This window comes from Balaenoptera musculus, chromosome 12 (assembly GCF_009873245.2).
Source record: "Balaenoptera musculus isolate JJ_BM4_2016_0621 chromosome 12, mBalMus1.pri.v3, whole genome shotgun sequence".
Classification (NCBI taxonomy): domain Eukaryota; kingdom Metazoa; phylum Chordata; class Mammalia; order Artiodactyla; family Balaenopteridae; genus Balaenoptera; species Balaenoptera musculus.
The window spans coordinates 52125481-52142983 of NC_045796.1; the positions used below are offsets into that span (position 1 = coordinate 52125481).

Here is a 17503-nt window from a genome sequence, read left to right on the forward strand (position 1 = left end):
AGTCTCTTTGTGTTTCTCCTACTTGGAATTCATTGAGCTTCTTGGATGTGCAGATTAAAGATTTTAGTCAAATTTGGCAAGTCTTCAGTCATTATTTATTCTTCTTTGTCTCATTGTGAGACTCCCATTTCACCTGTGTTGGTATGCTTGGTGGAGTCTCACGGGTCTCTGAGACTGTTGTTGTTGTTGTTTTTTTCCTGTATGTTCTTCAGAATAGAAAATTTGGTTGATCTATCTTCAGATTTGTTGATTCTGTTGTCTGCCAGTTGAGATCTGCTGTTGAGCCCCTCCAGTGAATTTTTCATTGCAGTTATTGTACTTTTCAACTCTAGAATTCCAATTTGGTTCTTCTTTATAATCTCTTTTTGTTGAGATTCTCTGTTCATTGAGTCATTGTCATCATACCTTGAATTCTGTAAGTATGGTTTCCTTTGGTTCTTTGAACATATTTGTGATAGCTGCTTTGAAATCCTTGTCAGCTTAGTCCAACAACTGAACACCCTCAGAGACAGTTTCTATTGACTGTTTTCACCCCCATATGGGTTACACTTTCTTGTTTCTTTGCATGTTTTATAATTTTTTTGTTAAACCAAGCATTTTAGATGATACATTTTAGAGACTGTTAAGCTAGATCACCTCTTGGCTTTCCTCCCAGGGGAGCTCTGATGCTATATCTTTATTTTTTTTAAGGACTTGCCTGCACTAAGTCTGTAGTTTGCAGTTGCTGATATTTTTCTTCGCTCTCTCTCTCTCTCTCTTTCTGTGTGTGTGTGTGTGTGTGTGTGTGTGTGTGTGCATGTTTTAAGCCTGGCTTCCTAGAGGGTCACCCTTGGATCAGGACTGCTTTAGTGGTCAGTGACTGGTCAGAGGTTCTGCATAAACACCTTGAGCTAGTAAGGCTTCTGCCCTTTGCTAGTGTATTCGTATGTAGGTTGGGGAATTGAAAGTATAGCCAGGTTACAAGTTTGTTTCAGCATGTCTTTCTCTCTCCTGTATCTCTGAAAGACCTCATATTCAGTTACAGATGTATGGATAATGAGGGTCCTCACCAGTCTTTTCTGAGCTTGCATACAGCTTTGTGCAAGCACATAGCCTTTCAGACCACCAGGGGTAAGTGAGAGCTTATCAAGGCCTGTCATTGCTGTGCCATTCTCAGGATATCCCTGCTAAAATTATGGCAAGTCTGCTGATTTGTTTCTTGCCCCAGTCAGTACTGCAACCTTGGTCTACTGCAGTATTGGCCTTCCCCAGTTGTTTGCCACCAAGATCACTATTGTTAACAACACCTCTGTATATGGAACTTTTCTGCATTCTACTCTTGATCAGTGATCTGTCTCCCTCTAGCAGCAATGGTGTTGGTTTGCACAGCTTGCCTCACTGGTAGAACTAGTAGTTTTATCTTTGATTTTTTTGGAGGGAGAGAGTTTACCAAGCTCCTTACCCCACCATTCCAGCAGTTCCACCCTTATCTTTTTACATTTGTTGACTGAAAAAAAAATTTAAAAAACACAACCTGAAAGATGAGAACTATGGTTTATTCTGCAGACTTGCTGAAGACAAGCCCAGGAGGCAGCCTCTCAGATAGCTCTGAGGGACTGTTCCATAGAGGTAAGGGAGGAGCTAGGATACATAGGAGTTTTTGCAACAAATACCAGGTAGTTGGAACATCAAAAGATTAATTAAAGACAAACAGACATCAAGTTAATGAATTTAGCGCTTTTTATGTATGGGAAGATGCAAGAGTCTGGGCTCATTGAAATCATTCCTTTGATATGCACCTTAACTATCTAAGACCAGTATCCTGTTTTTCTCCATCCTGAATCCCTTGAGGGTGCACAGTGTGGGGTGGGGGGGGGTGGACTGTGGCTGCAGTGGCTGATGGTTTGATGACCTCAACATCCTTTGTTTCTGATATGGCAGGTGACATTTTTAGTCCACACATTACACCTTTCTTTTAGGTTCCATATTTTAAAGAAACAAGGTTTTACGCATTATGGGTTTTTTGGGTTTTTTAAAATTTATTTATTTTATTTTTGGCTCCGTTGGGTCCTCGTTGCTGTGCGCGGGCCCTCTCTAGCTGCGGTGAGCAGGGGCCACCCCCTGCCGCGGTGCGGGCCTCCCACCGCGGTGGCCTCCCCCGCTGCGGAGCCTGGGCTCCAGGCACACGGGCCTCAGTAGTCGTGGTGCATAGGCTTCAGTAGTTGTGGCTCACGGGCTCTAGGGTGCAGGCTCAGCAGCTGTGGCGCTCGGGTCCAGCCGCTCCGCGGCGTGTGGGATCCTCCCGGACCAGGGATTGAACCCGTGTCCCCTGCACTGGCTGGCAAATTCCCAACCACTGCACCACCAGGGAAACCCTCCTTTTAACTTTTTTTTTTTAAGTACTCTTTTTTTTTTTTTGAATTTTTGAATTTTATTTATTTTTTTATACAGCAGGTTCTTATTATCCATTTTATACATATTAGTGTATATATGTCAATAAAAGTTTTTTTAACTTTTATTTTATATTGGAGTAGAGTTGATTTACAGTGTTGTTAGTTCATATTATTATGATTTAATGTTAATTTATGGGTGCTCAGAAGCACTTTTTATGCAATGTTTAAATATTTTTAAAAGCCTCGTAACCAAGTATTACTTAGCTCTTTGCACATAGTAGTTGTTGAACTGTTTATTAAATGTTTAGTAGATTTTTAAAATTTTATTTATTTATTTATTTATTTTTGGCTGTGTCGGGTTTTAGTTGCAGCATGCAGGCTCTTCATTGCAGCATGTGGGCTTCTCTCTAGTTGTGGCGTATGGGCTCCAGAGTGCGTGGACTCTGTAGTTGAGGCACACGGGCTCTCTAGTTGTGGCACATGGGCTTAGTTTCCCCACGGCACGTGGGATCTTAGTTCTACAACCAGGGATCGAACCAACGTCCCCTGCATTGGAAGGTGGATTCTTAACCACTGGACCACCAGGGAAGTCCCTTTAGTAGAGTTTTTAACCTTTTTTATTTAACATCTGTTCTGGGTCAGGTACTCTAACCATAGTGTTCCTTAAGAGCATGAACCTTGAACATAGGTAAGAATCCTCTCTATCTCTTTGCCTATTAGTAGACATGTGACCTTGAACAAGTTTCATATCACCTCTTTTTGAGTTTCTTCAGCCATAAATTGAAACTTTACACTGCATATCCAGTAAGTGATAATATGTGTGAAGTAATAATAGTTCCTATTTAATTGAGCTAAGTGGCAGTATCTTCATTTTAAAGATACTGCAACTCAGATATAGAGGGGGAAAGTAACTTGACAGGGTCATACTGTTTAGTTCCGGAGAAGGGCTTGAGCCCAGGTCTGCTTGATTAATTTATCTGGTTTTTTGTTTGTTTGCTGCTTCCAGGAATCAGAAATCATTGTCACAGATTTGTGATTAGCTTCTATTATGCTAAGTCTACAGTCATACAAAGGAAATACTGAATGAATGTATATATACTCATATATATTTGCTTGCATTTTGTTCCCCCAACAATGTATCATGTCAGGAACTTCCACCACTAAAAGTGTTACAACAATTATTTAAACCTTATGTCTCTCTCTGAGATACAACCTTAATGGCTGTTACCTTGAATACCTTAAGTGAATGGAAGAAACGGGGACTTTAAACTTTTCATCCATATCTAAACTTGAAAACTTTTGATACATAATGATGTAAGCAGCCATGAAAATATACTTAGAAAATTTTTCTTTTAGCTTTAAGGCCTTTGACAGGTTGTACATACATGTCTTTATCATAATGTACTCCCCAAATTGAGTACTATCTCACAGAAACTGCCCCATGGTATTCCACTCTCCTTAGTGTCTACCTCCTAACCCTAACCTATCCTTGTCTGTATAAAATCTAAGTCAGGGACCATGTCAATATACTTAGTCAGCGTTCATGGTAGAGTCTCAGTAAATGCCTTTTATTCTGTATACTTATTAGCATTCTAACATCAGTTTAATGGCTTATGAGACTTCATAATTAATATTTATAAATATTAAATATTTATAGGGTTTCAAGTAGGGTTCGGGGGCTAAAGGTGAAGGATCTGGAATGATTTCCTTTTCTTACAAACTTCACAACACAGCTTGGAGGAGAGGTCATGGAAGGGAAACTATGAGAAGAAAAGAGGCTAGACAGAGTACTCTGAAATGAACCTAAATTATAAGGGAAAGAACCAGAATGCCTTGCTTTCCAGCCCTACCTCAAACACTGATTACATCTAAGTTAAAGAGGATCTGCTGACCAGAAATTTTTTAAAATTATACTGACCTAATTATTAATGTATTGAAACCTTTGATGACAAGTTACAAATCCTCTTATGACCTGTGCTGTTAGTCATGGTATATTATGAGGATTCTTAGAGAGTTACTTACTATTTCTAATAAAAAGATTTTGCATTAGTGATTTGAGTACTTTCAGGTTACTAGAACAATAATCATTCTTTGTGCAGCTTTATGAAAGGAATAAAATATTGTAATGACACTGCTGTCAATTTGTAAATTTAAAGCATGCATGTATATAGTGTTTAATATCATTGTCTAGTTGCTCTTACTATAGCTAATCACTCTGACTAGAAGAGAAAGGAGTCTATTACTATGGGGATCACTCATGTCTTAGAGAATTAAGACTCATTAAATACCCTCTTTGATGTTTTTTATAGTTTTCCAGGTAATTCTTTGAAGAAACACCTCAGCTTCATTCTTTTATAATATTGGTGGCAAACTATTTCATACTATCTATTCCTAGAGATATATCAAGTTACTGTAGAGAAAGCAACTCAATCTTAAATTATAACCATTATTTTAAAACTTTGCCTTTGGGCTTCCCTGGTGGCGCAGTGGTTGAGAATCTGCCTGCCAATGCAGGGGACACGGGTTCGAGCCCTGGTCTGGGAAGATCCCACATGCCGCGGAGCGACTGGGCCCGTGAGCCACAATTACTGAGCCTGCGCGTCTGGAGCCTGTGCTCCACAACAAGAGAGGCCGCGATAGTGAGAGGCCCGCGCACTGCGATGAAGAATGGCCCCCACTTGCTGCAACTGGAGAAAGCCCTCACACAGAAACGAAGACCCAACACAGCCATAAATACATAAATAAATAAATAAAATATTAAAAAAAAAAAAAAAAAAAAAAAAAAAACTTTGCCTTTGTTCAGAGTAGGAAATCTTCAGGTTCAACTCATTTGATCAGCTTCTTAAGTTATGGAGGAACACTTCCTTTGCTGAATAATCCAGAATCAGTAAAATCTTTTGGATTTTCTGGGAACTTCAGCTACTCAGAAAATAGTCAAGAGCTGATAAGGAAGCAAAAAAGTAAACAGCAAAGAGTTTAAACATTTTTTAAGTCTATTCGCTCTTTAGGTATCACATTTTTATATATGAAATACTATCCTCTCAGTCTCTTCTTGATTATTAGCATGACTCTACCAAAATCAGGTTACTGATTCAGTTATCTATTGCTGTGTAACAAAACTCCCAAATTTGGTGGCTTAAAACAACAATTTACTTTCACTTTATTACAGTTCTACAGTTTGGTCAGATCTAAGAAAGGGACAGCTTATCTCTGTTCTCCTTGATATCTACTGGAGCAGCTTGATTGGGGCTGGATTTATTTCTAAGATGACTCAGTCATATAGCTAGCTGGCAAGTTGGTGCTGGCTACCATCTGGGAGATCAGCTGGGGCTGATGATCAGGTCCTGAGTTTTCCTCCATGTGGATAGTTAGATTTCTAATAGAATAACGGTGGCTGGGTTCCAAGAGACAATGTCTTTATGAAGAAGCGTTCCAAGAGGACGAGCCCTATTGTAATCAATAGATATTTGCTAATATACCATTGATCAAAGGCAGTTACATGGCCAGGCTGATATGGGAGAGGATACATAAAGATATGGAGGATACAGAAAGAAAGATACCGAGAGGCATTGTTTATTGTAGGCCACCAAAGTAATAGCCTGCTACAGTTGTGTACCTCCTTAGTCTACAGCAAAGTAGCCTCTCTGGAGGACATTTTGAAGCCTTAACATTCATAGCTTTTGGCCCAGTAATTTTACCTTCAGAGGTTTGTCCTAAAGACGGTATATCAGTTCCCTGGATCTATATTAAGGCTTCATCTAGCTCTCATCCATAGCATTTTGCCCAGGGTCAGATAGCTGATTAATGCCTGAGTTGGGATTAAAACCAGATTGTCTGGTTCCAGAGCTGCATGCTTTAACCATTGTACTATACTGTCTCTCATATAGATGATGACTGTATACAATCATGTTAACGATATCAAATGAGAAGCTGATATTTTTAATAAGAATAAAATTTGTATATATGGAAGTCTGAAAGGATATACTGTTGGTCCTTGAACAGCATAGGTTTGAACTGCATGGGTCCACCTATTAACGGATTTTTTTCAATAGTAAATACTACAGTACTACAGGATCCATGTTTGCAGAACCGCAAATACAGAGGAACCATGTATTCAGAGGGCCGACTATAAATTATACTTGGATTTTCAACTCTCAGGAGGGTCAGCGCCACTAATCCCCAGCATTGTTCAAGGGTCAGTAATGTATCAAAATGACATATCTGCAAATGAGCATGTACCATTGTTCTTTTTTTTTTTTTTTTTGTAAGGATACTTTTTATGAGCCTGCCATGCAGACTTAACCTAATATATTCATGTGTGTATGTTTTATGTCTATTTCATTTCTACGCTGATTACTCTAGTGCAGGTTTCTACCCTTTTATCTAAACAGTAAGTCTGTGATGAATTATGGTTGTAACTGCTAAAGGTAATAAATCTTGGAAGACTACTTTGCTCTCCTCCCTCCACCCACCAGTTTTATGCTGTAAATATCTCTTAAGGAGGGTGTCCTTTTTAGATCTCTGTAGTCCATATGTGCCTGGTAATGCATATATTGAAGTTTAAAATACACTTACTGAAAAGAGCTTCTTAACTAATATTCTTTCACTGGTTTCTACATTATAGTTTTACTTACAGTGACTTTGCATCCTGTTTCCAGTTCAGTGTTCTCATAGTGTTAGTTCCAGATCACTATCCTTGAGGAGGTAAAATACTGCCCTTATCTGTCCTGGCTAAACTAGAATCACTGGTGACCATACAGATTCCTCAGTACCCCCCCCTACCCTGTTTCACACTTAGTAAGTCTAGGGCAGTGGTTCTTGACCCTGGTTGCACCTTAGAATCACCTAAAAATACTGATGTTTGGATTCCAACCCATACTCATTTGAATGAGATTCTCTAGATGAGGGCATTTGGAGTTTGTGGGGATGGGAGTATGTTTAAAACCTCTTGAGGGACTTCCCTGGTGGTAAGATATGATATATCTTATGATATATGATAAGATATAAGAATTAAGATAGTGTCCAGGGCTTCCCTGGTGGCGCAGCAGTTAAGAATCCACCTGCCAATGCAGGGGACATGGGTTCGATCCCTGGTCCGGGAAGATCCCACATGCTGCAGAGCAACTAAGCCCGTGAGCCACAACTACTGAGCCCACGCTCTAGAGCCCACAAGCCACAACTACTGAGCCCATGTGCCACAACTACTGAAGCCCACGTGCCCTAGAGCCCGTGCTCTGCAACAAGAGAAGCCACCGCAATGAGAAGCCTGCGAACTGCAACAAAGAGTAGACCCCCGCTCGCCACAACTAGAGAAAGCCCGCGTGCAGCAATGAAGACCCAACTCAGCCAAAAATAAATAAATTAAGTAAATTTAAAAAAATATAAAACCTCTTGAGGCAATTCTTACAATTAGGCACGTTGGAAAGAGATAGAAAGTTGTTTTGCACTTTAAAAATTGTAGGAAAAGTATTTGGAATTACTTGGTTTATACATTAAACCAGTCTAGATAATTTCTTCTCTACTGTTTCAGAAATTATACCATAAAGGATACTTCTTTTAAAATAACGGGAAATTGTATCACAGGAAGGCCACGTCCTTATTTTTTAAAAAAAGAAAGAAAGAAACTAAACTAAATACCTTGGCTTAATGACAATCTACATTTCAAAGGTTCTCCAGACTAAAAGCTTATTCTTCACTTCAATGACTTCTCCCAAGCCATATTTAGAGTTCATCTAGGTTATAAACCATATCTCCAGTTATTCATGCTGTTCCAGTTTGGGTAAAACAAGTATCAAAAGTACTGAAGGGCGAGGTAATAGCTTAAGCACTTCTCAGCTTATCCTTTATCTCTAGATGTAGATATTTGGAGAAATACAACCTTTTAATGAGAACTGTAGTGAGGCATCCATTTACATCTCTTAGGATTGGTTGAATAGAGTATGGTCTATTGGGTATACTTTTGATGTCTTTGCCAGTCTCTTTTTTCAAATGTACACATGACACTATCTGAAGAAATACTAGAAACACCTAGTAAACATTTTTCTAATATCTATTGTTAAGCTATATTCAGGTGACCACGTTTTGAGGCTTGGTTTTCTGCTTGGTTATCAGTGATAATCAGGTTACATATAGGGTATCTGTGAGCTGCTGACTTTAATAGGTCAGCCTGTGTAAGTGCGTAAGACCTAGCTTTATGGAGACCAATAATGTGGCCATTTCCTCTGCTTGGACATGAAGGGAGCATTTGTTTTAGAGCTCTATACCATGGTTTCAAAATCTGTTCTTTAGTATATAATGTCTGTTTGGATTCCTGATGATTTTACCCTATGTGATTAGTAATACCTTGTGGGAAATGACTGGTTTCTGTTTTATATAAATAGCCTTTTAAGAGTATCAGGCAGGGGCTTCCCTGGTGGCGCAGTGGTTGAGAATCTGCCTGCCAATGCAGGGGACCCGGGTTCGAGCCCTGGTCTGGGAAGATCCCACATGCCGCGGAGCAACTAGGCCCGTGAGCCACAACTACTGAGCCTGCGCGTCTGGAGCCTGTGCTCCGCAACAAGAGAGGCTGCGATAGTGAGAGGCCCGCGCACCGCGATGAAGAGTGGCCCCCGCTTGCCGCAACTAGAGAAAGCCCTTGCACAGAAACGAAGACCCAACACAGCCAAAAATAAATTAAATAAAAGAAAAAGAAAAAAAAAAAAAGAGTATCAGGCATATAGGCCTCTCTCATAACATTTCATCCCTTTGCAGTTTTGTTTCTGGTGTATTATTAGGAAAAATAAAGAGCAATAAAATAATATTGAATGGTTCTCTTCAAGTGGTTAGTCTTGTTCTTTTCTAGTTTTCTGAATGCCCCAGGTTTCTTATACAGTGATTAGTCCATCTCCTTTTCATAAGCTACACAGAAGCTTGAGAATTGCCCTGAATTTTGCATAGGACAAGTAACAAATATCCATGGCTTCATTCTAGCCAAGTAGACTATAAGTCTTCTTAATTTTTCTGAATCAACGAATTGTGAACATAATGTACTTACACATCTGCATGTTCACACTGTATTTGGCAGAGAGTAGGGCTTTCCTGCAGTAAGCCAGTCTCTCTCTTAATGGTTAAAGCCAGGCAAGTAATTTCACCTAAAAATGTGAATTCTCCAAGAAGAATTCATTCTGTGCTCTGCCAGTTCTATAAGTTTTAAATTTAGCTGGGTAAACTCCAAATGGCACTGAATTTTATTATGAAGGGTAAGTGCAAGAATAAAAAAAAAAACTCACTATAAAGAGGAAAAAAGGTAACTTTACATGGGAGAAATCTAGCTGACCTCACCTTAACCAAGTGATCCAATAATAGGACAAGCTGACATCACGTGCTTTCTGATGTTGGGCACTGAGAAAGCTTCAGCATTCCTTCTGTAAGGACATTCCTGACAAAAATGAACGACATGAAACTGGTCATGAGGAAAAGGACAAACTCAAGTGTATAATGTATCTCAGATACATTCTTTAAAATTGCCAATGTCTTAAATGGCAAAAGGGCAGGAGGATTGCTCTAGATGGAAGGAGACTAAAGAGATAAGGCATATATAAATAAACTACAAGGATATATTGTACAGCACAGGGAATATAGCCAATATTTTATAATAACAAATGGAGTATAATCTATAAAAATTTTGAGCCACTCTGTTGTACACCTGAAACTAATATAATATTGAAAATCCACTATACTTCAATTAAAAAAAGAAAACTGCAGAATATTACTGATGTCACAAAATTCAGAAATTAACATAATTTTACTAACTGCCTAACACCATTCTATATTTCTTTGAGGTTTTTGCTGTTGCATACTCGATCACTTCTACATATGACAATAATTTTATAATATTTTACATAGAAAAAATTTTTAAAAATTACATTCCTTCCTCCAGCATGGAGAATAAAATTTTGTTCTTTACTAATGATAGTTTAGGAAAAAAATAATGTCATATATCATTATTTGTAATGCCATGTAGATTTTGGGGCTTGTCAAATTTAGGAAGTCCCTATCAAGTTTCTTTCATTTTATGAATTGTCATATTTATGGGCATTTTGAATTTTCTTTGTGCAGTGTTAAGCTTAAATACTCTGAACTGACATTCCTTAACCAATTTGTTACCAGTGTGAATCTTGTAAAGAATTTTATGTTATCTTCGTTTTGTGTCAAATCAGTAAAAACTTTAAACGTTAAAAAAAAGAGAGAGCAATAATGAGGCAGTGCTTGATTCTTTATTTTTAATTAATTAATTTATTTATTTTTGGCTGCATTGGATCTTTGTTGCTGCACGTGGGTTTTCTCTAGTTGCGGCGAGCGGGGCCTACTCTTTGTTGCAGTGCGCAGGCTTCTCATGAGGTGGCTTCTGTTGTTGAGGAGCGCAGGCTTCAGTTGTTGTGGCACGTGGGCTCAGTAGTTGTGGCTCACGGGCTTTAGAGCACAGGCTCAGTAGTTGTGGCGCACAGGCTTAGTTGCTCAGTGGCATGTGGGATCTTCCCGGAGCAGGGCTCGAACCCGTGTCCCCTGCATTGGCAGGCAGATTCTTAACCACTACGCCCCCAGGGATGCCCCATGTTTTGTTTTGTTTTGTTTTAGGACTACCCAGATTACTACCACTGGAAAATTTATTGAGCTGTACCCTCAATGTATTTGTGCACTTTTCTCTATTTGTGTTATTCTTCATTTAAGAAGTTGTTTTAAACTACTCAGGTAATTCTGAAGCATAACCAGGTTGAAGAAGACGTCTTTGACTTCAGTAGCAGGAATAGGATATGGAGTAGAGATTTTGGATTGACTTTCTTAGCTCTGACTTTTTAATATTATGTTCTATATTTAGATATGACTTTAAAAGCTCCTTTCAGTGCCAGATCTGATCACTCTTGTTGTATTCTCAGCTTTTGCCTCCCTTGTTAATATAGGTAACCTATTTTATAGTTTTCCAAAGAAATGTTATTAAGTAGTGGTGACATTTAACTAGTATTTGGCTTATAATGATTACTAAAAGCATATTTTCAATGTGGAATAAATAGTTTTTATAGACTTTATGGATTCCAGGCAACCAACTTAACTTTTTGAGAGGCAGATGATTATAATTCTCTGCTTTTTAAGTGTTAGTTTGGGCCATAGCCCTGACATAGCTTTAAATTATGGTTAATTTGCGATTTCTTACATGTATGACAATAGTTGATGTAAATATTTATAGGAGCCTCTGTCTTTGCTTTGCAGAACATTCATAACTCCATGAATGAAATTGAAAAGTCTAAAATAGGCCAAGGTTACTTAAGCTCACCTTCAGCATTTACTAATAACACATACCTACACAAATAGCTGACGGCTGTGTCTTAGTTTATGGTTCCTGCCTAATGATGGACTTTAGTTTTGCTTGTCTCTGATCTTGCCTGTCTCTGGTCACTGTTCCTCAAATATTGTTATTTCATACAAATGGCTGAGTTTGACACTTTTACCTGTTAGGTAAAATGAACCATAGCTAGAGGAAAACAGTGGTTTCTAGTTTATGCTCAGCTTGAGCAACTAGGGCAGCTTTTCTTTTTTTTCCTTTTTATTTATTTATTTATTTATTTGGGCTGCTCCAGGTCTTAGTTGTGGCACATGGGATCTTTGCTGTGGCATGCGGGCTCTTAGTTGCGGCATGCAGACTTCTTAGTTGCGGCATGTGAACTCTTAGTTGCAGCATGCATGCAGGATCTAGTTCCCCTACCGGGGATCAAACCTGGGTCTCCTGCATTGGGAACACGGAGTCTTACCCACTGGACCACCAGGGAAGTCCCTAGAGCAACTTTTCTTGAAATTAGGAGGAAAATATGAATGTAAGGATGAGAAAATACTAAATCTTGCCTTTTAAATTTCAGAGGTTTTAGTCATCTTAAGTTAACCACAGTTAAGTCTGATTTACGTTTAGTTTCAGAATGCAGCACTTTATTTGTCTCTGGATAAGTCAAGAGCATTTTAAATGATATCCAAAAGAAAACCTCTGAAGAATTTTTGCTATAATTTGCCTCAGTTGTCTGTCTCTTTTCCATATTCTTCAAGCAGATAAAACTTAAAAGTAGCTAGAACCAACCTTTTTCTTTTTTTAAGAAATAATTGACATCTAACATTGTATTAGTTTTAGGTGTACAACATAATGATTTGATATTTGTATACATTGTGAAATGATCACCACAATAAGTCTAGTTAATATCCAGAATCATACATAGTTACCAAAAAAATGCTTTTGTGTGTGATGAGAATAGAACCATCTGTTTTCATGCTGCCCCTTAGTAGTACATGTAGCTAATCTGTTGAATTCATAGTAACTTCTCTGTTATACTTTTTTGATTTAAAGATATTTTCCTGTTCAGAGATGTTTGTTAACTCCTGGTGCTCACAGGAAGATACCTTAGCCAGACATTCAGGCTTTTCAGTTTTAATTCCCATCATCTCCTATGGTTTAGAATATACAAGAATTACTTTCTAAATATACTTCTTTCTTCTCTGCATGTAGTTCATACTATTTTCACCATTCTCAACTGTCTTCCTGTAGTATGACTGACTCCATGTCCAGTAATACTGACCAAACCAATCATCAGTTCCGTTATGCTTTTTCTTTTTTCTTTATACAAATGGTATCATACTGTAGATAGATACTGTTCTGAAACTTCTTATACTTTACACGTCTCAGGCAGGCTTCTTGATCAGTCTATGGCTGAGTTATATTTTCTAAAAGCTGTATAATAATTCATTTTATATTTGTAACAGTTTAATAAGATTTTTAGTTTTCTGGGTTTTTGTGTGTGTGTTGTATTTTTTTTGTTTTTTGCTATTATATAAACAATGCTAAAGTAAATTTCTATGCACTGATACCTTTCTGCATATGTGGAAATATTTGTAGGATTAATTCCTGGTAGAATTGTTGGCTCAAAAGATAAATGCATTGGGACTTCCCTGGTGGCGCAGTGGTTGAGAATCTGCCTGCCAATGCAGGGGACACGGGTTCGAGCCCTGGTTTGGGAAGATCCCACATGCTGTGGAGCAACTAAGCCTGTGTGCCACAACTACTGAGCCTGCGTAGCACAACTACTGAAACCTGCGCGCCTAGAGCCCGTGCTCCGCAACAAGAGAAGCCACTGCAATGAGAAGCCCACACACCACAACAAAGAGTAGCCCCTGCTCAACGCAACTAGAGAAAGCCCGCGGGCAGCAACAAAGACCCAACGCAGCCAAAAATAAATAAATTAATTAATTAATTGAAAAAAATTTTTAATTAAACTAAGAAAAAAAAGATAAATGCATTTAAAAGAGTGATAGATATCACCAAAACACCCTCCTTAAAGGTTGTACCAGTTTTCACTATTATCAGCAAGTTTTTTAGATGCCTATCTATCTTCACCATCATTGGGTATTAAAATTTAATACCTGCCTGTCTGACAAATGAAAATGGGATCTTACTGTTTTGACTGGCATTTCTTGTGTGAGTGAAGTTGAACATTATTGACATAGTTTTTGTGTGTTCTGCCTGTTCTGTTTGTCAGGTTATTCATCTTTCATTAGTTTTTAAGTTCTTTACATTTTAATGAAATTATTTCTTTGTTTTTTATTGTATATATTTGTCTACAGTTTTTTGTGGTCTTTCAACTTTTTGTTTATGGTGTATGATATTTTTAACCATGTAAATTTAACTTTTTATATGCTTATCTTGTAACCTAACATATTATAGGCTTCATAAGGGCTGGGACTGCATCTTACTCATTGTTATATTCCTCATCTTATCTAGCACTATGCCCTTTTATAGATGCTCTTAAACTGTAGTAATAGTTGCATCCTCCCAAAACTGTAGGGGAAACAAATTATCCTTACTCTTTTCTCTTTAGAAAACCAAAATAGAATATTTTATAAGGGTTAAATAAGTTGAAAGTGACCAATCATGAGAGTTTGTAATCAACAGGGATAGTCCAGTGGCTTAAACAAAAAACCTCAGCATCTTTCACTTGTATTTTGATCAAGTTAAATTGCAAGTCCTTGTGATGATCGGGGAGAAGTTAACAGGCACACTTACCACTCTAAAAATAATGGGCAAATAATACTAAGAATTACTTGATGTGACTTTATCAAAACTCTAAACAAACACACGAAAGGTTGCTCAACATCACTAATCATTAGAGAAATGCAAATCAAAACTACAATGAGGTATCACTCACACCAGTCAGAATGGCCATCATCAAAAAATCAACAAACCACATGCCGCGGAGCGACTGGGCCCGTGAGCCACAATTGCTGAGCCTGTGCGTCTGGAGCCTGTGCTCCGCAACAGGAGAGGCCATGGTAGTGAGAGGCCCGCGCACCGCGATGAAGAGTGGCCCCCGCTTGCCGCAACTGGGGAAAGCCCTCGCACAGAAACGAAGACCCAACACAGCCAAAAATAAATAAATAAATAAACAAAGTAAACAATGCATTTAAAAAAAATCTACAAACAATAAATGCTGGAGAGGGTGTGGAGAAAAGGGAACCCTCTTGCACTCTTGGTGGGAATGTAAATTGATACTGCCACTATGGAGAACAGTATGGAGGTTCCTTAAAAAACTAAAAATAGAATTACCATATGACCCAGCAATCCCACTACTGGGCATATACCCTGACAAAACCATAATTCAAAAAGAGTCATGTACCACAATGTTCATTGCAGCTCTGTTTACAATAGCCAGGACATGGGAAGCAACCTAAGTGTCCATCAACAGATGAATGGATAAAGAAGATGTGGCACATATGTACAATGGAATATTACTCAGCCATAAAAAAACGAAATTGAGTTTTTTGTAGTGAGGTGGATGGACCTAGAGACTGACGGAGAGAGTGGAGTAAGTCAGAAAGAGAAAAACAAATACCATATGCTAACACATATATATGGAATCTTAAAAAAAAAAAAAAGGTTCTGAAGAACCTAGTGGCAGGACAGGAATAAAGACGCAGACATAGAGAATGGACTTGAGGACACGGGGAAGGGGAAGGGGAAGCTGGGACCAAGTGAGAGAGTGGCATTGACATATATACACTACCAAATGTAAATTAGATAGTGGGAAGCAGCCGCATAGCACAAGGAGATCAGCTTGGTGCTTTGTGACCACCTAGAGGGGTGGGATAGGGAGGGTGGGAGGGAGACACAAGAGGGAGGGGATATGGGGATGTATGTATATGTATAGCTGATTCACTTTGTTATACAGCAGAAACTAACACACCATTGTAAAGCAATTATACTCCAATAAAGATGTTAAAAAAAACACAAAAAACTCTAAAGCAGTCCTCATATAAAGAGAAATTATAACCAGCTGAGAAAACAATGAAATTTTCTTAAGCTAACCATGATCCTTTTTTAATATATAATCTATCAAACTCTTAGCTAATCATAGAAAGGAATGGACTTTTTCTCCCTCCCACTACCCGTCTATTAAAGTGAATCAGATATAATCATGCTTGTGTCAAAAGTTCAAAAGGGAAAATGGAGGTAAAATGAGCTGAATTGGCATTCTTCCCTCAACATTGTACCTGTAAGCTTGATATGTTGTTTCAGAGATTAACTTTATAGACTTCCGTACCCATAAGTATGAAAATTCTTAGGGAACTCTATTCACAAGCTTGATCTTAACATATTGAATAAAGAGAGCAGCTAATCCCTTTTGTAAAGTAATTTGAGAGGAGGGAATTCAAAATGTAAAGTCTCACCTGCAGAAAACACTCAATTCTGTAAAGGCCTTTCTATCTTTAGACACTTACAAAGACTTAATATTTTAATGCGGAAGGGTGAACTTGGTTAAAAAGCCAATGGGTGAAATTAGAGAGAAATAATCCAGTGCTTTCTTTCTGGGAATTATCATCCTGCTCTCCAGGGGACCTAATTTTATTCCCTGTGGGGAGTGAGAATACCCCTCTGTACAGCAAGCCAGCATCTCTAAATATAAGCTTGACTTTTAGTATAATAAGAGTCTTGTTAGGTGCAATTTTGCTCTTAGTCATTAATACAATGAACAAATGTTGTGGTTACCTGGGAAAGAAAATTCAAGTGCTTTTAAACCTCTTGTGAGATTTGGTTTCATGCTTGAATCCTATACAGTGTTATGCCCAATAGCATCTGTAGAAGATTCCAAGCTATAAGGTATACTACATAGAGAAGTTAATACACGTTGGAAAAAATTGAAACCACTGCAAAATGGGTTTACGGTCCTGAATAAAAAGCTTTACTTCTGCTGAATGACACTTACTAGTGGCATTAAGTTTAACAAATGATTGGAATTTTCTTAGGGGTGAATTTTACATGATGATGATGTCCCTGTAAGAAGCCAGTCTTTCCTTCGGGTGACACTTTTTCTTTTCAGCTTTAAAACAGTTTGTCATTCTACAAGTGTAAAGACTGAATAAAGCACAAAATAAATTCTGAGAGTATATAGTATTATATAGCATTTTCAGTATGGTATGGCATTAATTGTGTTAGGTCATTTCTGTCCCTACCAACTTTGTGATACTATGTGCATTTTAAAATCTATTCTTGATTATAAAATTGTAGTGGTATACAGCTTCTGCTAATAGCCCTCAATCGTAAACCATTTTAAATTGTATTTGGTAGTATATTTTCTCTTTAGGATCAGTAAAAGATAATAGAAATCTTTCTTATTACTTTAAGTTTAGAATTTGACAGAAGTAGTCATTGCGTTCTTTCTTGTAAAAATAGTCTTCCATTCCGATGTAACTTCAAGGTACTGGGCATTATGTTTTCAGTTCCTAAACTTGCCCTCAGCCTGTAAGCTCTGGATAGATGGACCTTATGTGTATGACTCCTAATTTCCTATTGGTGGTAAGAGTGCATTGCACTCTTTCCCTGCTGTTTTCTCGCATTTTTAAGAAGACTATTAAGAATAATTCTGCATTTTCTTTCACTATGAAACATCTAATTTAGTCATAATAACAAAATATTTTGTATTTCATTTCAAAGTAGTTAAGGTCTGTTTCCCCTATGAGCATTGTATACTAAACTGTATAGCAATCAGAGCTAGCTTCATCTCACTCCTGACATTTTTACAGCTTACTGAAATAGAAAAACTGACCTATATTTATGTAACTGA

General features: G+C 38.0%; 1 protein-coding gene across 1 annotated transcript in view; it reads left to right on the top strand.

Moving 5' to 3' along the window:
- Positions 1 to 17503, top strand: part of SNX3 (sorting nexin 3) — a 43989-nt gene that overhangs the window by 17277 nt on the left and 9209 nt on the right. The gene's annotated exons all lie outside the window — the stretch shown is intronic.